Genomic DNA, 23,276 nt, shown 5'->3' with positions numbered 1-23,276 from the left:
TTGTTATGTGGCAGTAAATAACTAATACATCATCCCTTATATTCCAAAGGAGGTGACTCAAGGATGGTGCTTTCCAAATTTTATTTGCTGGTCCCTCAGGAGATGCTCACCAACCAAAAGAACTTAAGAAGCCCTGGAGTAAACAAGCCTGCTTAGTTTTGTTTAACCCTGAGTTCTCCAAACTCACATGACAGTGGACACCCTTTTATGCTTTACATCTCCAGGAATTCATGCTACATAAAATGTTTTGGGAACTACTGTTCTAGGACAAATAGAAGGTTTGATTTTTACTTATGTACTATAATCTCGTATACCTGTTACCCTCAGAGTCTGTTTGGGTTCAAAATACATCTAAATTCATTCATCAATTTATCCACCCATTTATTTAACAACATTCACAGATCTCTCATCTCTCATGGAACCCATGCTGGGTACCAGGGGTACAGAAATGAATTGTACAGTCTCTGCCTTTAAAGACACACAGTCTAGCAGGGTTTTATAGGATGGTTAGAGTATGGGCTTAGATGTCACAATGCCTGATTCTGGAGCCCAGCTCTCCCTTATAAGCTGGGTGACCATGGACAAGTTTCTTCACCTCTCTGATTTAATTTCCTTATCTGCAAGCTGAAACTAATAAGGATTGTATCTATCCCATAGGGAAGATTTTAGGATTCAGTGAAGGAACATAGATAAAGCACTGATTATGTTGCTGGCACATAGTATTAAATAATTATGAGCTGTTTTCTTTATGTTTATAATTCATTCTGCAGAGCTCAACTCAGATGCTGTCTCCTCCAGGAAGTGTTCTCTGACAGCTGTATCCCCAAGCTGACTAGGGTGCCCTAGTCTCTCCTTTCTTGAGAATATCCTGACCTTACCTTCATCCTGCAGAATTTTCCTAAAGCACAACTGGGGACAGATGGCAAGGGGCCTATTATGGCCAAAGCAGAGAGTATAAGGAACTGAGGCTGAAAAGGTAGATTTGTGGGAGTTTTTTGTAAGCTGAATCCTTTGGGTGATGGGAAGTTGTGAAGAAGGGTATGGCCAGCTGGCCCTCCATCCCTGGGCCTGGCCCAGACTGCTGTCAGAATGATGTCCCATAGACCATCTCTATAAACACGGGAACAGAACACTGCTCTAATCCCTGTGTTGGGAGCTGGTGGTTTTGCAAGGCAGGGGGTTACATCATCGCTCCCATCACCCAAGGTCACTGCCACTTTTGTTCAGACACATCTTTCATTCGGGTAACATTTGGTCACCTGGGCAGCCATAGTGAAAAGTTTGAGTGACGATGTTGGGTCATCCCTCGGCCTGTGTCCCTGGGATGGAGGGAGCTGTGCACTAAACAGTGGCTGTAGGAGTTTCTTGTGTTATTACAGCATACTCAGAGGAATTTTGCAGAGAACAGCTGGCAAATTTATTTCAGTATCTTCCTCCCCCCAGCCCTTGCCTTCACTCACGTCTTCCCTCCCTCCATCCCAAATGGGTAGCTGCTTTTCCATCTAGACACAGCTTTGAAGGAGCCTCCGAGATGGCTCCAAGGCCTTCCCAGCTCTCCAGAGGTTGTTTCCAACCAGCAGGCCTGGCTCGGAGGTTACATAACCTCCCTCCCACCCCCCTCTCTCTGAGCAGGACAAGTGGCCAGCAGCTCCAGGGGGTCCAGGCAAGGCCCCCACCTCTGCCCTCTTTCCTTCTCACACACAATTCCGGAGGTGGAATTCTTGACAACCTCTTTTTCTTCTTAAAGCTGTGAAATCAGGAACCAGAGGGCAAACTAGGGCTCTGGGTCTCCAATTATCCCTCTCCCCCTGCTTCTCAGGGAGCCTCGCACTCTCCCACTCAGCTCCAAGCAGTCAACAGCCTCTTGGAACCTGTTGAAATCTATTACTGACCTTTGGTCTCATCACCACAAAGGAGCTTTCTGCAGCTCAGAGATGGATTAAACAGAAATGAATTGACCGACAGAGGCTTTACGACCCTCTCTATTCTTGCCTCTTTTTTTCCCCTTCTCTCTCTCTCTCTCAATATCACTTTTATTTTTTATTTTTTTATAGAAAGCCAGCTGGGCACAGCCAAGATAAGGCAACGTGGCCCGAATGGACTGAGGTCACAAACACCTGAATGAGATCCACTGTGTTCATTCTGCAAACTAGGACACCGGCAGTTTTATGTCACGGGGGCCTGTTAGTGCTAAATACAACACGTCTGGCAAAAAAGAAAATAAAACAAAATGAAAAGCCCATAAAGTTGAACCGTTAAATATTTAGGGCTCGTGATGAACAGTATGTCATAATATTTGTTGAATTGCATTTACTATTCAATGCATCTTTTCCACTTAAAGCCTCTGTTTTGGGAGGTAGATGGAGAAACCTAGAAGAATTAGGTTGCGTCAAAAATGAAACGTGGGCTTTAATTTAACCTCGAAAGACAAATCTCGCTGTCTGTGCACCCTGGGCTGCATGGCTGTTAGCACTCTTGAATGGGGGTCCTTGCCTCCCTTGGAGCCTGTCTCTTCGCACACACACACAGCTCCGTGTGTAATTAAGCAGATGCTCTTCGACATTCAACTTAAATTATCAAATGTCAGGACGTGACACTTTATTTGTATATGTTTTCCTTGCTTAGCAATTCAGGCACTATCTGGGGAAAGGAGATGTATCTGTTCACAGAGCTTGTAGTGCTGTGTCTGAAAGCCTAGTCTTAGAGGTCCATTTCTCTGGCTTCTTACCTCTTTTCATGCAGATTCCCCCCAGGAGAACCAGTGCAGACTCAGTTACTTACCTGATCAGAGGGTGGGTTAGTAAGATCTTTTCTAGAGAGCAAAAAGCGAGAGTGAATATAAGAAACTGGAGAGTCTGAGAGGTAGGAAGGCCGGGGCGCTGGCCTGGGAGACAATGGTAGATACCTTCTCAACAGGCCTGGGAGATCCTACTAAAAAGGGGGAGGGCCTGGAGGGAAGAAGGAAGGGGAAGAGAGAGAAAAGGAGGGAGGAGTTCTCCAGTGCCTGCATTGTGTGTAAATTACCAAATTCACTCGAAGCACTTACCAGCACCACCACCCCACCCCAGCTCTGTAGTGCTAACCATCTAGTAAGGAAATTTGCACTGCTCAGGGAGCTTGCCTTTTTGTCGGAAGCCCAAATGGCCAGAGGGCAAAGCCAGGTCTTCTTAAAGTAGATGTAGGGTCCCAAGAATGCTTGGGACTGGCCCTAGGAATCACTGCGATCACAGGGGTTGGCAGGAAATGGTCTTAAGGATCTCTGTCCACGACTACCCATGTAGTGACCTTGAGCATCAATGAGCAATGACCTTGAAAATTAGTGAGATGTTGGTCTAAACTATCAGTCTTTAGTAATCTTGAGAACCAGCAGGCTGTGGTGTGACCTTGGAAATCAGTGACTAGAGATCTGGTAAGTCAGTAGTGATGATTCCCAGTAGAGGGCACTCAGAGAGGCCAGGAGTCAGCAGCAAATCAGGCCGTGGGTGCCCAAGTGGGCCAGGATGGTGGCGGCTGAGACTGTGGGTGATCCTTACGGTTTCTCAGCCAGGCTCCCACCACACCAGCACTGAACATTTTCTCTGTCCCCTGGGCTACTAAGATCCAAGTAGCCTTTTGCTGATCTGCTCAGGGCTCTGGAGAAGTCTAGACCCCGGAGCTGAGCCCTCTTCCTCTGTTGCCAGGCTCATGTGCCAGGCTCGGCCTATGGCAGCGGCTGCACTGGCCGCATCCTCATCAGAGCCCAAGCCTCTCTGCAGGGGCCACTCTGCAGGGCCAGGCTGGAGCCAAGCTCCCAATTTCAGCAGGCTTGTTTGTTTCCATACAACATCTGGGACTTACTGCCACCATCTGGACTTGTTCTCCATCAAAGCCCACTCTCTCTTGCTGGCTGCTGATGCTGTTATCAACATCAGCCAGGTAGCCTGGCCAGAAGCTGAGCAGCTTGCAGGCAAAGGGCTCAGAGGGCATGGGCTGGCTCTCTGGAACAGTGTGTGCAGGCCCCTGGGGGGTTGCTGAGGCAGAGGGTACATGGGCTGGGAGGGAAGTGGTTGTGCCGTTTGTGTGTGTGTGTGTGTGTGTGTGTGTGTGTGTGTGTGTGTTTCTGTGAATGTGTACACGTGTGAGTCCCAGTTTGCCTCTGTGTGCTTGTGTGTCCACGTCTGTGTGTGTGTGTGTCTGAGTGTGCTTGTACCTTTGGGTGGGCAGCTGTGTGTCAGTGTGGTGAATACTAAGAGCACTAGCTGTGGAGTTGGCCTACTGGAGCCTCAATTTTATCATCTGGGAAACAGGAGTCTGATAATGCCTGTTATTTAGGAGTGTCAGAAGAGTCGGATTAGATGATGCATATTAATCACTTGGAAATAATGCCCGAGACATAGTAAGCTTTCAATACATGTGGCATTATCCTGCTATCCTGAGTGTGTGTGTGTGTGTGCGCGCGCGTACGTGTGTGTGTGCATCAATTTGTGTATCAATGGTATGTGTGCCTCTGAGTCTCTGTGTGTGTCTGGAGAGTAAGCGTGTGGATGCTCATATCTGTGTATTGGCATGCTGTGCCCCATGTGAGTAGATGTGTGCACGTGTGCTTGAGAGCCAGGCACCTGCTAAATATTTGTTTTGCTGGGCCCTGGGGAGCACAGTTGGCAGAGCCGCCAGTGCTGCATGCGGTGTTTTCGACAGCTCGAGCATGGCCTCCGGAAGTGTGAACTTTCTCAGGGTAAACAGTTAATGGTACTGTGATGCCAGCGCTGACCTCATAGCAGCCTGGGAGTCATTAGGAAGCTTCCAGCTGGCACCTCCTTCCTACTCCCCCAGCATGGCACCCAGTGAGTGCGAGAGTATGTGATAAGACAGTGGGGCCTGCACCCAACCCACACCCCTAACACCCCCACCCTCACCGCATCTTGCAGACTGACTAGGGGTTGAGGAGCAAAATGACTTCTCTTAGCCGATCTTTCCCTGCCTTCTGCCATCAGCACCTTGGAGAGCTCCGGGGCCCGAGTTCGGAGGGGGTGGTGTTTGTGGGAGGGAACAGCATCAGCCAGGCTTTAGTGCAGGTGCGGCCAGGACTGGGGTTGTGGGACTCCAGCCGCTCCAGGTCTCTGCATCTAGGGGAGCTCTAGTAGGGATGTGATTACCTGGTTCATTTATGCAAAACCTCACTCTTGTCTGAATTGGGCCACAGCCTCTGGGAGCTCCTGAAACCCTGGCATGAAACCTACTTGTTGATGAGAAAAGTAGCCCTTGATCCTCTGCCCCAGCAGTGCCCGCCCTGCCCTTCACCTCCAGCACTGTCTCAGAAATCTGCCCTACCTGCGTGTGCCTCATACCCTTTTGACCATAAGTGACTGTGATGGGGCTTCGCCTTTCCTTTTGGTCGTGTGTGCACTCATGTGTGAGAGCTCTGAGTATGCATGTGTTTGTGCCCAGGCTTGCTCGTATGTTTGGGTCCCTGGGTGCATATGTGTGCCTGCGTGGGTCAGCTAGTGCATGTGTGTACATACACGTGTGTGTAACCAACTGCATAGACACCAAGCGCCCTTTGGTGCTTGTGTCAGAACAGGGGTTTCCCAAACGCCACCATGGGTAGGGGGCGTCTAGCTCCCCACAAGGTTATCTGCTGAGAGGACAAGGTGAACACTGGGATTTACCTTAGGAGCCTGTGATATAAGAGAAGCAAGAGTTCAGAAAGAGCGTCGAAGACTGTTTCATTCTCCTCCCCAGTTTACAGAGGAGAAACGGAGGCCCCGCCAGGAACTTGGCTTGTGTAAAGTCTGCAGAGGCAGAACTGGAGCCACGTCCCAGGATCCTGCTTCCCGTGCACTATTCTCCACCTCGCCACCTGCCCCTCCTTGTGAGTGGCCTGCCGTTTCTGCCTTGAGCCCTCTCTGCCAGCTTCAGCAAATCAGGGGTCAAAGACTCCAGATTTCTCAGATCTCTAGTCAGGCTAGAGGAAGGCCCCTTGGGCCTCTCTTCCCTATGCCTCCCCTGTGCCAATCAGTTGAGGTCCCTTTAACAGATGGATCAGGCCTCCCACCCTCCACCCCCTGCCGCTGCTGCTGAAGAGAGAGAACCTTTCCAGACAGCCCCTGTCTGTGTTTCATTACAAAGACGCAGCCATATTCCATTAATTCCTCGTTTGCTCTGGGCAAAGCGCTGATACGTACATTTTTACCTGGGGTGGTTTTAATCAGTTAATTTAACCAGAAACATTAATAATGTATTTCTTTACCACTCGACTGCCCATCTGTTGAACAACTTACCTGTTGGAGAGCAATGTCACCTCCTGTGACTCAGAGCCCTCGGCTGCCCAAGAACATGATGAGATTCTGCATATATAATGGCTTCGCAGACCAAGGGTGAGGGCTAGGGGTGCCGCTCCCTGCCCAGCACAGACTCCAGGCTGCAGCTGGCAGCACAGTCTCCCTTTACCCCAGGCTCCAGACACACACCATCTCCTGCCTTTGATCATCGCTTTGTTGGCAGATTCTGGGTTGCAGGAGAGGTTGGATCCCTGCTTATGGCTGAGGAGTGGAGGGGGTGCTGTATGAGCAGGGAGCTGCTGCTGGCAGGCGGATCTGAGCTCTGAGTGCAGCCTAGTCACTTCCTGGGCAAGCAGCTGCATGTCTCAAGCCTCAGTTTCCTCATTCATCTCTTTGATCTGTTGGAAGGATTCGGTGAGAAAGTGCGTGTTAAGTTCAGGCCCAGACCCGGGCTAGAGTGGGTGCTCCATGTAAGGACATTTCCTTCCTGGAGGGTAAACAAATTCAAGACTTTAAATCATGGATGATCCCAAGGAGTCTGAAAGTCTGCATTAGCTTTGGGGAGTCAGGGGTGATGTTCGGTATAAGTAACCACCAGTCTGGGAGGGGAGGGGTAGGACAGCAGTCAATCAGAGACCCCCGTGAGGCCAGGCATTAACTATTTAGAGAATGAGTCATGCAGCAGCTGAGGCAGCAGCAGAACTTTCAGAGTTTGGGGGAATGCTACTTGACTGAGGGGGGTAGGGGCTGTCAGACAGAGCACAGAACCCACGACCCGAGCTCCCCTAAATCTTGGCTTTCCTAGGGTTCTTAGCTTCCTCTTCCTTCCTCAGAAACCAGGAAGCAGCCAGTGCTCTGGGTGCACTGTCTCACTTCTGAGCCTGCACCTCTGGGGCCGACCCTCAGCCACCTCTGGTCTGCGTCCTGTCTTCCCACAGTCCTAGGGTCACTGGAGAGGGACAGAGCCACTGTGTTCCCTCCTAGTGGCGCAGTGAGGACTGGATCCCAGTGCACGCCCACTGTCTGCCCATCATCTACCTCTTGCCCGCCCTCGGCCTGGTGCTGTGGCCACATGGGCCACACCCTCTACAGGGCCCTGATGAGTGGCATAAAAACAGAGCAATGCCTCTCTACCTAAGGCTCCAAACGTCCCTGTCTGGAAGGACACGCGACCTTGCTCATAGAGGGAAGAGAAGACAGATGTCAGAGAGGGGCGGGAGCGGTAGGAGGGGTAGGGCAGCTAGGGTACCCTCAGGACGCATCAGGGCCAGGTCCTCAGTGGGAACTCTCCCTCTTGCCTCGATCTGCTTTGATGTCATAAATTCTAAAATACCACCAGCTATAAGATACGTAATTTTATGTACTTTCCTAAGAAAGAAAAAACGCCGCCAGCTAAACCATGACACTGTACTTTCTTATCATCTACTGCAAGACCCATCTCCATTTCAGAGATGTTAAGCTGTGTGTGTGTTGGGGGTTGTGATTCAGAATCAATGAAATATGGTAATAGAAACAACACTAGCAGCTCTTTCTTGGCGTTCTCTGCACTGGGCTCTCTGCTGAGGGCTATATGTGCAGTATCTCACTCAATCCTCGCAAACCCCTGTGAATCAGGATGTTAGTTCGGAGAGGTTAAGCAATGTTACCAGGTCACATAGAAAATTGTAATAATACTTAAATAGATTGACTCAGCCCATGTACTAGCTATAACACCCCCCAAATCTGTAGTTAAGGACTTTGGGACACACAGAGCATGACAGGCTTTTCTAAGGTCATGCAGCCTGTAGGTGGCAGAGGAGCTGGGGATGGCTGACTATCTTGTTATCTGCAAAGCTGAGCCTCAAACCCGGCTCCAGGTAACTTCAGGCCGTGCTCCTAAGTGCTAGATATCATTGTGTCTTTGCCAGAGCAGAGGGAGCAGTTTGCATTGGTGTCAGTCCATGAGAATCAACCTCTCTCTGGCCCTCCTGTGCCCTCCCGCAGAGGCTGCCCCTCACTGCCACCCACCTCTGGTCGGGCATCGGCTTTCCCTACTGGCTGGCTGACAGACGGTGAGATCCACCTCTCCGGCTTTCTTCAGAACTCTAACAGGCAGTAGAGTGAGTGGGAGCAGCAGGCAGGCAGAGGCAAGGCAGGAGTGGAGAGAGGAGCGAAAGCTGCCTCCAAAAACTCACAAATTGGTCCCAGAGAGAAATGGAGCCTCTTTTTTGCTCCATTCAATCCTCCAACCATTACCAGGCAGGCAAGCAGTGTAAAGGCCTTGGCTGGAGCAAAACCCAGGCATGGGTGTGGGGAATGGCACTAGGGCAGCCGTGGCTCCTCTTAGAGAAGTAGAGACCCCAGGGGCCAGCCTGGGCTCAGCCTCCTCAGAGCAGAACTGCGCTGAGCATGGAGCTGACGCATGGGGGAGTTTTGACTCTGGATAACTTTAGATGGACACGAGAGGCCAGGACTCACTTGATTCAGAGGGAAAGGGCAGGTGCTGGATAGATAGATGCAGGGGACAAAAGGTAGCCCACTCAGGCGCGAACAGGGTCCATTCTGGAAGGGGCTAGGGGACCCGAAATCCATCCCAACAGCAGATGAGGATCAAGCATGGGCAAAAGGTGGGGCTAGCCCAGGAATTATAAATTCAGAAGCAGACTTTATTTCAAGCTTCAGGCAGAGAGCAGCAGAAAGGGAGAATCAGGAGCCAGAGGGCACGTCTACTTCTGTGCTGGTACCGGGCAGAGGGTTTTATGTATGGCATTCTCTCTAACCTGCCAAGTAGCACCGGGAGGCAAAATTCCCATTTCGCAGATATAAAAACTGACATGCAGAGTGCCGTAACAGTTGGTTAGTGGCTGAGCTGGGACGTGAACCACGCCAAAGCAGTCTGGCTCCAGACCACGATGCCCAGTTTCTAGGGAAACTAAAGTGTTAGGTGAGTGAGCCAGGCAGGGCAAGATGAGCTCCCAGAGCCAGGGCACACAATCAGCATAGACAAACTTCAGGGACTAGTATGCTGCAGCTTTTTAACTCCCTCCCAGCCCTGCTCAGGGTGGTCCTAGACCCACAGCAAGGCTGAGTGGGGTGGGACATAGGCCTTGCTTTTGAGAACTGGGAGCCAAGCTGCATCCAGCGGTAGCAAGCCTGCAAGCTTCCGTTGATGGCCAGGATGGAGCTGGCTATTTGGGTAGGAGACGTGTTCCGTCCTTCCTCCTGCACTGTGTGCCTCCCCTGAAGATGAGGGTACTTGACAGCAGCAGGCAGGACCTTGGAGGCCCTGGGCACTGTGCGTTCCTCCTGTCCTCCTTGGCCAGGCTCACTGGCAGACCCAGCGCTTGCTGGGAGATGCTGTGGAGATGCAATCACAATGTATCAGCTGTGAGCAGAGCACAGCATCACTGGAGAAAGGAGCAGCAGCTCCTCAAGGCAGCATGTCTTTCTGAGTCAGGGACTGAGAAAAACCGATGCCCAGGATGAGATGGCTTAGCCGGGGTGGGGTGGAGGGTGGGGGCGGGGGGCACGGCGTGTAACCACACCTGGCCCCTGCCTGATTGCTGAAATCACCGGGCTCTTCCATGCTCTGCTCCTACTCTTCCTCTGCACATTCTGTGCTTTCATGCCTCTGCTCAATCAGCTTCTACCCACTTCTAGGCCCAGCTCAAACAGTACCTCCTCTAAGAAGCCTTCAGGATTTCTCCTGGCCATTTTCATTTCCTAGAACACTTAGCATTTATCACAACAGAGCAGTCACTGCACTATTTTCAATTATTTCTTGATTTGACTCTTTCTTCCTTCAGTGTGTGAGCAACCCAAGAAAACAACCGACTCATTCATTTTTCTATTCCCCTGCACTGAGACGATACCAATAAATGTTTGCTGCATTGAACTTCCCTTGAGAGAGTCATAAAAACAGACCCTGTAGGCACTCGCTATCATCTCACCCTGTTTATTTCTTTCACAGCTTTTATAACAGGAAGGTTGGCACCTTCCAGGCAGGGAGGGTGTGAGGCAGAGCGCTTGTATCGCTGAGCCGGTGCTTTGGGATTACGGGGGCAAATGCATGGAGGAGGGTGGACTGGGAAAAGGGAAGGGGAAGGAGAGAGACTATAAGGAGCCCGGTGTCATGGCACAGGGTATGAGCTGGAGGGTGTTGATATAGGTGGCAAAGATAGACCCCAGATCATTCTGCGGGGCAAGATTGTGTCTTTGCGTTTGTTCAGATGAGGGAGATGGGGGTGGTCTAGAGATGACCCCGAGATTTCCAGCCTGGACCACTGAGGGGTGTCGGCACCCTTCCCTGAGAAGGGAAGCCCAGAGAAAGAGTAGGTTTGAGGCGGGGAAATACTGCGCAGTAAGTTCTCACTTAACATCATCAACAGATTCTTAGAACTGCAGTGAAATGATGTGTAACAAAGCCAGTTTTACCATAGGCCAATTGATATAAACAAGAGTTAAGTTCGTACAGCATCTCATTATTATAAACGAAATGACGTTGAGCGAAATGACGCTGTTTGAGGACCTGCTGTATTTGATTACAGATATGTCGGGGTATAGGTATTGCGGAAGACTTAGGATAGAGGACAAGACAGCGAGCCTCACCTAGACAAATGCCTGTGTCTTAGCCACAGCCTGGAGACAGGTATTTGAGAGTGGTGCACATCACCCCTCTCCTGGGTGAGGACGACAGACAGCCCAGCCCGCTCAGGCACGAACAGGGTCCGTTCTGGAAGGGGCACCTATGTGATCTGTCCTAGTGGAAAATAACACTTCACCTGTTATATTCTCATGGCGTAATTTTCTCTACTTGGAAGTACTTGAAGTTTTTGTTGTTGTCACTGTTAATTACAACCATTTAAGGCAATGAAAGAATGAGTTGGAAATGACAGTGCATACTGTAGAATGAGAACCTCACACTGTTTTCTAAAGAGTTAGACATAAAATCTGGTAACGCTAATTTATGCATAACCTACAGAATTAAGGACCCTCAGCGCTGGTGTGAACTACGAGGGGAGATCCTTTCCCAGAAGAGGCTTAGGAAGGAGGTTCCATACTGGTTCTGGGCTAGATGCCCTATTTCACCACCAGTATGCTGTTTACAGTCTTAGGCCCCTGACTCAGACCGGAGCAGCGCATGACTCCTGGATCTGCAAAAGCTGTGTGCTTTGGACAAATTGCTAATATCTCTGAGCTTCCATTTCCTCCTCTGAAAAAAAAAGAGAGAGTCACAGTAGAACCCGTCTCATAGAGCCGTTGTGAGGATGAAACGAGCCAATAGGGAAGGCTTAAAAATGCAGGCTCCGCAGGTGGTACCTACTCCCGTTGCTGTGACTGTGACTCCCAAACCGCTCTTGGTCCCCCTGCTCATCCACCCCAGACGGTTGTGCAGAAAATTCTCTCTTTCCATTTGTTCAAAGTGCAGGGTTTGGCGGATGGTTACTTTAAACCCGGATTTTAAAAATTCGGGCTGCTTCATTCCTGCATGGCTGCTGACAGTCCGTGCAGATTCTGAGATCGCAACTCTGCTCCAGTGCTGAGAATGGACCTGCTGTCCCGTCTGTTGTAAACGGCCTTGGGCTTTCTGAGCGGCTGTGACTAGAGGGGATGGCGAGTCTTGCTGGCTTCTGGCAGAAAGTGTTCAGCTTTCTGATCTGGATGATCCTGTAATGAATGCCTCCCTCCCACCACCGCTTAAAAGCCCCGAATTATATGCTTGCTTTGTGTGGTGTCGCCTTCTGCCACCCTGAGGCAGCAGCTCTGGTTAAAAGCTGCCAACCAGCCCTGCGTTACCTCCCTGGAGTTTTCCCGTTTCGCCATTTCAGGTTTGCTTATACTTACGTGTTTTATACATATTGATTTACAGTCGAGAACCATATCAAATGCCTACTGTGTGCCGGCCACTCTTTAGCACTGGAGAGACAGTGACAAACAAGCTCTGTATGCTCAAAGAGCTTATATTCTAGTGGTGGGGGTTGGGGGCGGGGGGCAGAAGCAGACTATAGAATAGATGTCGACATTAAGAGCTTTGGGGAAATAAGCAAGGTGTTAGGAGGGTAGAGGGCTCCCTACGGTTTATGTGCCGGTTTATGTGCCATGTGCCAGGAGTCTGACACCCGGGAGGGGTTTCCTGAGTGTTTGTTGAGTGAGAGGGCTGAGTGGGTGAACGCAGCCTCCATCAGCGGTGTGGAGACGAGGTTGCTGGGAATTCCTTGTAGGAGCCCAGGGCTTGTGAAGATGCAAGGAATCACACTTGCTAATGATCATAATTAAGCCAGATCTCTTATTTCAACCCAATGCCTTAGGGAGAGAGGCACAAAGCACCGGGCTAATGAACTGGCTCCCCACGCGTTCCTCCCTGCTGCGCCACCACCCAGGTGAGATGTGTGCCCAGGTACGTGTGTGCGCGCCACACACATGCGAATGGAGTGATCACACCTAGTGGAGTAATCGCACCTCTAAGCTGTGTTGAAACAACCAGTCACTGGTGTCCCCAAATCAGTCCAGGAACACATCTGTCACACTGGGCCCCTGGAGCTGAGTAGATCAGACACTTTCGCTGTCATACTTCTTCACTCTTTCTTGTCTCTGGCGCTCAGGGCTGGGGACCAGGGGTGTGGGGTAGACTGAGAGGTCAAGGCTCCCGCCCTGGACTTCAAATAGCTCACACCTCAGAAGAAAAAAAAACTTTTGCCCAAGTCACTGTAATGCAGCGGTTCTCAAAGCGTGTTTCTGGTGAGATGCTCTGCGGATAAAAGTTTTTATGGTTGTCAAGGAGGTTTGGGAAGTATTTCTTGCTCTGCACCCATCACAGAGACTGCACGTGAGCGGAGTGAATGCCCAGAGAAGCCCTGCAGGGAAGAAAGCCCTGCTCAGCCCTGTTTAACTTCTAGTTTCTCAAGCCTCCCTGCACATTGCAAATGGCAGGGACACAGTTGTCCCTCCGCTGGAGGGACATTCTCTGTTCTACCCAAGGCAGCATAGCGGAGAGAGTCAGAACCTGGGCAGGGTGAGAAGAGAAAGCGAAAGGACACGCCTTCCCAGGGAGGAAAGAGGAATCTACTGTTACCGCCAGAGGTACCCCCGGCTCCCACACTGCCGTCCAGGCACCATGGGGCTGCGGCATGGGGCCTCCCTGGTGAGCAGGGAGCTGTGGGAGGGACCGGAGGATGCGAGGAGAAGTTGGGCTGTACTGTCTATTTCTAGGAGGCCAGTACAAAGTCAGGATTTAAGACCCCAGAGCAGGTCAGAGGAGGTCAACAGGAAGCGGACCGGACTTTAGCTCCCTTTGTGTTGTGGGGGCTTTTGGGAGGGGTGGGAGGGCCTGCAGGGTGGGTGTGCCGAGGGCAGACAACTGCGGTGGATTCTGGACAATTGTGAACTGCACTGGTATTTTCAGCAGCGTGAAATCCTGCCTTTGAGAGCTCCCACCTGGGAGAGGTGGGCCTCCTGGAAGAGCTCATCCCAGAGTCAGGGGCCTGTGGTGGGAGGGGGAGGGGACAGGCTGTGTTTGTTGTTGCAGCCTAATAAAAACAACATGTGTTTTTCTCCAGCAGGCCCCTTTCTGTTGCTCCAGCAGTATTGTCAGAGAAGAAACAAAACAAAATAGAGAAGTGGAAGTTGATTCTATAATTAGTGCAGTTTCTTCACTGTTCATTCAGGATCTCCAGAGATCAATTAACTTGCTTTTAAGCTAAAAGGCATCTGAATAAGTATTTAACCTGCATAGCAATTGATATTTAAAACAGATGAGGATGGGAGTAATAATGCAGAACGGGCTGCCTCTTTCTCCTCTGCTAATTTCCTGGCTCCTGCTCCCCCTGCCCCTTGCCTCTGCCCACGCCATATCTGGGGTGGCCTTAGAGTGGGCCTCCTGTCATTTTCAGGGTGGGGCCATAGATGGATAGGCTGGCACTTAGGGGCTGCCAGAGACAGGGCTGTCTTCAGATGCTGACACCGCTGTGGAGCAGGTGCCCCACAGTTGGGTTGGAGAGTCCACCCCCAAACAGGGAGAACTGAGTCCTCTCTCTATAGCCACCCAGCAGTATTAGCAGGCACATGGCACTCTGTCTATCCATGCAAGGGGCAGGGGCCTGGAAAGGTGCTTACTAAGGGCACCTGAGCTGCGGTTTCCTCATCTAGTCAGAGCCGATCATGGCGGGGCAGGGGTGGGAGCCGGGGTTTGAAAGACGCAGGACCTGGTGGCCTCCCGTCTGGGCATCTTCATAGCAGAGGGTTTGAAGGCTTCTTCTGTGTTTTCTGCTTTGTCACTGAAGTATCAAAGTTCTGAGCTGGAATTAGCTTTTTTAAAACAATCAGAGTGAGTGCGCGTATGGGCACACACATGTGCTCTTACATATGCATTTAGTTAACCAGCATGTCTTGCCATCCTCTCTGTGCTAGATAGTGTGTCAGGTGCTGGGGACAGGAAAGAGATGCCAAGACAGCTGAGGTGTGTCTCCACCCTCCAGATGACCGCAGCTTAATGGAAGAGAGAGGCACATGACACGTCACAGGGTACAGAGGAGGGTAAATTCAGAACTCAGGGAAGGTGACTTAATTGGGGACCTCCAAAGCAGGCCCTGCGGCAGGATCAGTTTCTCTGGGAGGCGATTCTAGGAAGCATGGGATGCACAGGGAAGGGAGGGAAGGCCATGAAGGTGTGTGAGCAGGTGGTTACACTGTGGGTGACTGGGCTCAGCCCTGCGGGGCCCTTTGAGAAACTGTAGATCGTGCTCGAAATCGTGCCTCTGAGGGGCAAGGAGGCTGGGGTTTGTCCACCTGCTCCCTGGCTCCTCAGCCGAGGCTGCTGCTGAGTTCTTAACTCCCTGCTCCTGTGGCCTGTCCTGTAACGGCCACACCACTGCCACTATTGCTGGAGAATGCCCAGTGAGAGCAGAGGAAATGGGGCGGGACAAGGGCATAAGGACAGTGCCTGCTGCAAGGCTCAGAAGAGAAATATGGAAGCCCCGTTTGCAAGGGCGAAATAGAGAAAGAAGGAAGGGTGATCCAGGCAGAGGAAGAGCACATGCGAAGGGCCAGGGGCGTGAAGGGAACGGTGAAAAGGCGGTGTGGGTGGCGGACTCGCTGCCTGGAGGAGCCGAGGCTGGAGAGAGGTCAGGCTGCACCGGACGTGGCTGGAATGCCAGGCTCAGGGCTGGCCTTGCTGTGTGGGCATGTGTGCGAGGGTGGGCTGGGTGATGGCTCTGCCCATCTAGGAGGTGGGACAGCCCTGCCCATGTCTCTGGTGATTCTAGATCTTCAGTCCTCTGGCCCCTGTGGCAAGGGCGCTCACTGCTCACCGGGCCCCTCTGCAGCTCCGTTCCAGCCGTTTCCCCAGCATCTCTGCTTCCTGCTCCTCCGCCGGATGACAGCCCATCGGTCATCAGGGTCTCTGGGCAGCACGGAAGCCTCCAGCCGTCCTCCCAACACGGTCGATTCTGCAATATTTGACTTGCGTGTCCCTGAGTTGTACAGACAAAGTGCCACATATCACCAGATCAATTAAAACAACTGCCGCTAGGCCCCGGGACTCAATCAGGAGCCCCTCCCCTGGGACCCCACATGAATGCGCATCCTCCTCCGAGATCTGACCTTTCTCTGGAAGCCCCCATCTCAGTTAAAGCGCTGCCCCCGGCTTCCCTGTCACCGTATAATAATGTTTTACTCTTATTGAGTGCTTACATTGTGCCTTAGATGATTTATGCCATTTAAGCCTCAGCATAGCCCTATGTTGTACGTGCTATTAATATCCTCACCTTCGGATGACGAACAGAGGCGCGAGGTAGTAAAGGGACTTGCCCAAGGTCATACGGCTGAAAAGCGGTGAAGACATTTCAAACACGGGCCGTCTGGCTGCTGAGTCCACGTGCCGGACTACACTTCCCTCATCGCTGGGACTTCGGGGTCGTCTTCCATGCATTCTCCCACCTTTCTCCCTCATCTCATCTTTGCCCAGTCCTAGAAAAGCAAGCCCTGAAGCTCCCGTCCTTCCTGGCCCCTCCTTCTCCTCACTGGCCCTGTCCCAGCACAAGTCCTCATGCCCCTGATACCCACCCGAAGCCAGGCTCCCCCCCACTGGCTGCCATGTTCCCTGTACAGCTCAGCTCTGAGCAGGCCGGATGCTGCTTCCTCTATGAGGACATCCTTCACACTCTCCTCTCTGAGTCTCCCCAGCTTTGTAGTCCTCTTTTATCACATGGAGAATTTTTACCCTTATAGTGTTTTCCTTCATGCCCCTCCTCTCAGCTTCTTCTAACCTATGAGCTCCTGAAGGGCTGGGAGTATGTATAGTCTCTCTTGATTCACTCAGTGCCCAGCGTAGTGCCTTGTTCACAGTTATAGCCAATAAACTGCTTGGGGAATGAATGAACAGAGTGAATGAACAAATGAATGAGTGGGTGACTGAATGACTGAACGACCAAAAGAGGAGATGCATATACTCTTTGTCTCTCCTTCTTTTCCCATGACCTCAGAAAGCCCATCCCTGGGCCTTGCCTGCTGGGCACTGCTCACCTTCTATAACCACATACTTTGTCCAGCTGGGAAAGCCAGCCAATTTGTTCCCCTACTTGTCTTCCTCCTGAGACAAGGGCATAGAGAGGCGCAAAAAGCAAGTTCCAAGGCAGCTGCCATGGCCCCTGAAGGGCTGACCAAGGTGCAACAGAGAGCAGAGCCTGGTTCTTCCAACTCATAAGCTGCAGAGAGCCACAGGGCCCCTGGCAAGGAGCAGAGAGAACCCCGATAAGAACGGACAGGCAGATGGCCCTGGGAAGGGGCTGTTAGCAACGATCTCACTGATCAACATCTCAGTTAATCTCTATGACACCTTGAAAACTTCATAAGAAGGACAAAGCAGACTAAAAAGGAAAGAGCACACTCAGGCCCCAGAGGACAGCGGGTGCCTGGACCTGGTGCCGGGTTCGTGAGCGTCTCCTGGGACTCTGCTGCCAGACAGATGGTAGTAGCATGCTACAGGCCCTGCCTGAGTCTTCCAGGCTCACTGAGCTCAGAGCTGGGCTGGCCAGGCTGCCTTTGCAAGGGCCAAGAGAAGAAAAATCTCAATAGACTCTAGACCAGCCCTAGATAGTCATGAGGTCATGGGCTTAATTAAGCAAGAGACCCAGGCTTCTGTTCCATCTGCCCTAGGGCCTGTGCCTTGGGGGATCTCTAGGGCCATCTGCCCAGAGGGTGGGAAGGAGAGGCCAGGACCCTTTCTCTGAACAAAGAGGTGTGGCAGAGCAGCAGTGACAACCCTTACTCCTGGTTTTTGAGGTCACATTCAACTTGACACAGGCCACCATAGCATGCTCACCTGGGAGACAGGGAAATCCCACTATTTGGGCACAGTTCCAGAAATATAGGAAAAGCAATATTAAAAACATGGGCATTTATTCTTAGAGTATTCAGAATGTTTCTCAAAACATTATAACAACATCTCATAGTAAAAGGAGCAAGCAGGAAGCTGATTCCAGTTAGCACAGACAATGCTCTCCTTCCACTGAGTTCCACTATCTGTGGATGAGGTTAGGTTGAGCAGTGGTCTTCATGCTGGGCTTGGCAGAGCCCTGGGGGCTACAGACCCTTCTCAGTAACCGTGGCATCAAGTCTGTAAGGTCCCAGATGATGGAAATGGGTTTGGGCAGTGGTGGGCTAGTGAACATACTCTTTGGGGGGGGGGGGAGTCCTAATTTATAGCATCTACTTATTTCTGTGGTGTGAAATACTCATACTGTAGCCTATTTCAAGGTGCCAATGGTTTAATAACTGGTTTCAAAATTCCTGAAATCTTAACTATTGGCTCCAGCAAGCTGACTTTAGTCACAGAAGAGAATTTGCCATTGAGTAGTCTTAACACTGTCCTTAACCTTCCTGGGCCTCAGTTTTCTCTTATGTAAAATGGGGCCGTAATAGTGTCTCTCTAATGTAGCTGTAGAGGTTCTTGTGCATAGTAAATGAACTGGGCGGAAAGCATTCGGCATCATCTCTGACACGGAATCAGTCGTTCTTGTTGTTGTTGTTGTCATCGCTGTTATTATTATTGTTATTATTTGTTTTACCCATTTGGCTTTCACTCAAGATTTCTTTTGAAGAAATGTTCCAGCTGCACCTGTGTTCCACCCCCGCTTACATCTTCTGGGATCCATCACACACACACACACACACACACACACACACACACACACACACTCACACCCCATCCCATATCCTCAGCAGCCCCGGTGTCTCTGCTCCATTTTATTAAAGCAGAAAGCAGTGACGATTATTTTCATAATGAACTGGCTCTTCAAATTAATGCCAATTACACTATGCAATCATGATTAAGATTATGCATTAATCAACGGTGCCAACCTACTTATTAGCCTCTTTAAATAACGATCATGAGGAATGTATGGGAAGGGAGAGAATGGAGAGGAGCCAGTTGAATGGGGGAACTGCCTCTAAGGGAGGGGCAGGTTGTTCTCTCCAGAAGCCAAGACCCAAAGGAGCCTGTCTTTCATGGCGCAGAGCTTGAATCAGACCCCCGGCCCATCAGAACCTGGGCTTCTGAAGCCCCTCATATGAAAGGGAAAGGGCGAGAGGACCCAGAAAGGAGAAGATAGAAAGAAGAACCCTCAACGGTATATTGGTTGATGAGGATTAGTGCCTCCTTCTTTTCCTCCAAAAGCACTAAAAGGGTAAGAGTGGTCGATACTCCTCCAGAGAAATGTCCTCCCCATCTTAGGTCAGGACCCCTAGAAGCAGAGCCTGAGGCAGAGGTTTGGATGCATGGGCTTGATAAAGGGGAAGAGTGCTCTTTAGGAAAAGGCACTCAGGGAGTAATCAAAGCGGGGGGGGGGGGGGGGGGGGACAGGCCTGGGGGCAAAGACATGTCCTCAGGTAAGATCTGGACTTTGCCTGATGTGATGATGTGGGAGTGTTGGAAGGGGCTCTGGAGCATACATGTCCTACAGAGTTATCCCCATCCTGAGGCAAGGGGACAACCTTTTGGAGCCTCGGTTTTAGTCCTTGGCTACAGACTGCCCCAGGGCACAGGGGAGTGGTGTAACCTCCTGGGAAAAGTGTCTTCCATCAATTGAGAACAATTCTCTAGAGAAAAAGACAGTTTATGAATGAAACCAAGATTCAAACCCAGGTCTGCTGTGTCTACAACACACTCTCTGAACCTGTATGTTGTACCCAAATATTTGCTGCCTCGGTGTCCCAAGACATTTAAACTTTGGGGGTCACCTTGCCCTTATATGCTCAAGTAGAATGACTTCCATCCTTGTGCTACATGTGGGGGGTGTGGGACCTCTCTCACCTCTGAGAATGTTCCATGGCTTCCAGTTTCTCCTAATCCCTTCTTGCTCCAACTTCCTTCTCTGCTGAATTTTCCATTTCCTCTCTTATCCTTCCTCCTGCAAGTCTTGTCTTCTCTCTGCCCTGATTCACCCTGTGCTGGGCACTGCCCACCTTCCTTCCCTTTCCCCTAAGAGCGCAAGCTGGTGTCAGTTTTCTGTGCCAGACTTTCCTAAACAATGGACTCCGGTAAAGAAGTTGATCGACAGCACGGGGCAGGCTAACTAGAAACTCAGCAGCAGGCATCAACGCTGACTAACACGGCCCCTTCCTGCTGTGAAGGATTTCTCACTGGCCTCAGGTGCCTTTGGGCCAGGGTAATATTCTCATCCTCTTAATCCCCTTTTTAGGCCCACTTCTTATCTATTCCCTTTCTCTTAGGCCCTACTCTCCCATCCTTCCCATTTAAAAACTAAATATCCCATCTCGGTGTCTTTTGCACAGCAATTTAGCACTATCATAATCTTATCTTTTCTCTCCAGGCATTTAGGTGCTTTTACCTCTGAGATAAAGTGTGCCTTTCTCCTAGAACAAGGAACAAACTACAGCCCCAGTCTATGGATTGCTAAATCCAGCCTGCCACCTGCTTTTGTAAATAAAGGTTTATTGAAACAGCCACGCCCATGTTTTACATGATGTCTATGGCTGCTTTCATGCTAATGAGTCATCTGGCCTACAACGCCAAGGTATTTACCTGGTCCTTCACAAGAAAGGTTTGTCAGTCCCCGCCCTAGAATGTGGAAGTTCAAAATTCATTTTGTTTTTCTGAACAGCTTTGTTTCTCTCCTCCTGTAAGAACTCCCGGCCACGTGCCATTATTTAGTAACTGGTTTTCTTTCTTCCTGGCAAGAATCAGCCCTTTGAAGTATGCTCCCCATTTTGCAGATGAGGAAACTGAGACTCAGAGAGACTGAGCAACTTCCTCCAGCGGATAGAGCTGGCGTTTGGACGGGGGTGTGGCTGCCTCTGGAGACGGAGCTGGGAACCTCTCCACTGCCGCAGCATGCACGAGTATATTGGTTATTGTCAGCTGAGCGCTCTTGGAGAGCAGAGGCCCGGTGCCAACTTCTCTTGGTATCCCAGCACCCAGGTCGGCCCATGGCAGAGATCGGTGGGTGTTTATGGAACTGCACTGTAGTCTGAGACTGAGCCTGCATCGCCAGCCTGGAGATGCAGTCACCACCCTTGTGAGAGCTTAGTTCCTCTCTCTTCTCCTCTCCACCTGCCTAGGTGTGCGAGGCCAGGAAGAAGGTGTGAAGCCCTAGGAAATGACTTCGTCCTTGACCTTTGACCCTCATTTGGGATGGGGATCTGCAATAAACAGAGCTCTCCCGAGGATTTCTTCTTTAATTTCTACATTTTAAAATAATGAAAATAATACATATTCATTGTAAATCATTTGGAAAGATCAAGAAAATACAAAGAGTGAGATTAAAAATATCCATAAACCTCTTTTACCCAGAAACACCCATTGGTAACATATTGATACAAATCCTTCCAGTCTTTTTTCTATAAATATAAGTATAAGTATGTGCTTTGGGTTTGATAAATAGGTATCGTACTGTAATGTGATTTTGTTGCTTGGGAGTGGGGGAAGAGAGGATGAGCATTTCCTATGTCATTAACTATTCTTTAAAAAGCATTTTTTAAAGCTTTTTTCCTTATTACCAAAGCTATCACTCGATGCAGAGGACATGGGGAAAAAAAGCACTAAGCAGAAGAAATCCATTATCTTTTTCCTTTCTAAAAAGAACCACTGTTAACACTTTGGGTATGCCTTTCTGGTATGTCCTTTCTGATTTTAATTGGAATTTCATTAAATTTATAAATTAATTTGAGGAGAACTGACATCTTTACAATTTTGAGCCTTCCCTTCCAGGAGAAAGTTATGTCTCTCTATTTATTCAAGTCTTCTTTTATGTTCCCCAGTAAAGTTTTGTAGTTTTCTTGATGTAAGAATTTCACATTTATTGTAAACTATTTTATTTTTTCGTGGTTGCTGTTGTGAATAGGGCCTCTTTTTATTTTTTTCCTTACAATTTCTCATTGTTTATTGCTGATACAGAGGAGGGCTATATGCTTTGCTAATTGTACTACCATTATTTGTGACTTTTTTTTTTTTACATGCCTACAGCACCCAGTCTTCCTTGGTGGTCTCCCATCCAAGTACTAACCAGGCCTGACCCTGCTTAGCTTTCAAGATCAGACAGAATTGGGCGTGTTCAGGGTGGTATGGCTGTAGACTATTTGCGACTTTTGTCTTATTTACACTGTGATCTTGAAAGAATACTTTACTATGGAGGATGTCTGTCATATACACTGAGTGAGAATGGCATGACAAGTCCTTGCATACCCACCACCCAGCCCCAGCAATCCATGGCCCATCCCACCCAGTTCCTACCCCCTTCACATCCACCCCGCCCTTATCAATTGGAAGCAAATCCTGGATGCCATATCATGCTATCCTATACCCTGACTGTTAATGCCTGCAGTTGCTCTGCCATATGGGCGGGTTTCGTATATTGAGTAATCTTCTACTTTTGGACATTAAGTTGTTTCTATTTTTCCAATATTATGTCAAGAATGTCCTTATACATAAATGTGTTTATGTATCTTTAACTGTAGCTAAATTTATATCCCTAGAAGTGGAATTACTGGGTCATATGGTATTTTGATCATTTATTTCCCTTTAAACACATACACAGAATCACACGATGGCTTTTCTGATAAGAAACATAACACATGTTCAATGCTGAACTTTTGAAAAATACAGAAAAACACAAAGAAGGAAATCAAAGTTACCCATAATCCTACCACTCAGAGAAGACCCCTATTCATGTTTTGGGATGCATTCGTCTGTCTTGTTTTATGCGTGTGTTCAGCATGTTCATACACTCTCACACAGACTCACATGCAAACACACTATGTGTTGTAAACTGTGAGTCTGATGGAATACTGGGAGCGAGGTCAGACTTATTTGTTCACTTTTTAAAACATTCGCTATTTACAAAATTATTTCAAAACGATCGAGACAACCCAAATACCCATCAACTGGTGGTGAATGAGCAAATGAAATGTGCTACATCCATAGAAAGCAATATTATTTAACAATAAAAAGAAATGAAGTACTGAAACATGCTACAACGTGGGTAAACCTCAAAAACATTATGCTGAGTGAAAGAAGCCAGATGCAGAACACTGCGTATTGCATCATTTCATTTCTATGAAATGTCCAGAAAGACAAATCTCTAGAGGCAGAAAGTAAATGAGCGGTTGCCTAGGGCTAGGGGTGGGAACAATGATTGACTGTAAGTGGCCACAAGGGAGCTTTCGGGGTGATAGAAATGGTCAGAAGCTGGGTCGTTGTGATGGTCACACAACTCAGTAAATTTACTAAAAATCGGTGGACACTTAAAACATGATGAATAGTGTGCAATCTCTTGATGTAGATAATACTTCAATAAAGTTGAGTTTTAAAAAGAATCGAGAAAGAAAAAATAAAATTTTATTTGGAAAATACAGAAAACACAAAGATCAAAATAAATCTACCACATAAGACTATTCATTTGTGTTGTTTTGAAATGTCTCCTATTTTTATGCCAATGCTACAAATTCCTCCTCATCTGCTTTTCATTCTTTCCCTTCTAATGTGGGGTCACATTGCATCTCCTTTCTAACCTCCATTTTTTCACT

The 23,276-nt window shown here is 49.4% G+C and overlaps 1 protein-coding gene and 1 pseudogene across 3 annotated transcripts in view; one reads left to right on the top strand and one right to left on the bottom strand.

The window, feature by feature from the left end:
• Positions 1–23,276, top strand: part of GRIK3 (glutamate ionotropic receptor kainate type subunit 3) — a 208,453-nt gene that overhangs the window by 100,057 nt on the left and 85,120 nt on the right. The window lies entirely within an intron of this gene.
• Positions 21,709–21,827, bottom strand: LOC118605850 (annotated as a pseudogene).

The sequence above is a fragment of the Rousettus aegyptiacus genome, unplaced genomic scaffold (assembly GCF_014176215.1).
Source record: "Rousettus aegyptiacus isolate mRouAeg1 unplaced genomic scaffold, mRouAeg1.p scaffold_m13_p_1, whole genome shotgun sequence".
Taxonomy (NCBI): domain Eukaryota; kingdom Metazoa; phylum Chordata; class Mammalia; order Chiroptera; family Pteropodidae; genus Rousettus; species Rousettus aegyptiacus.
This window is presented reverse-complemented; position numbering and strand designations above follow the sequence as displayed.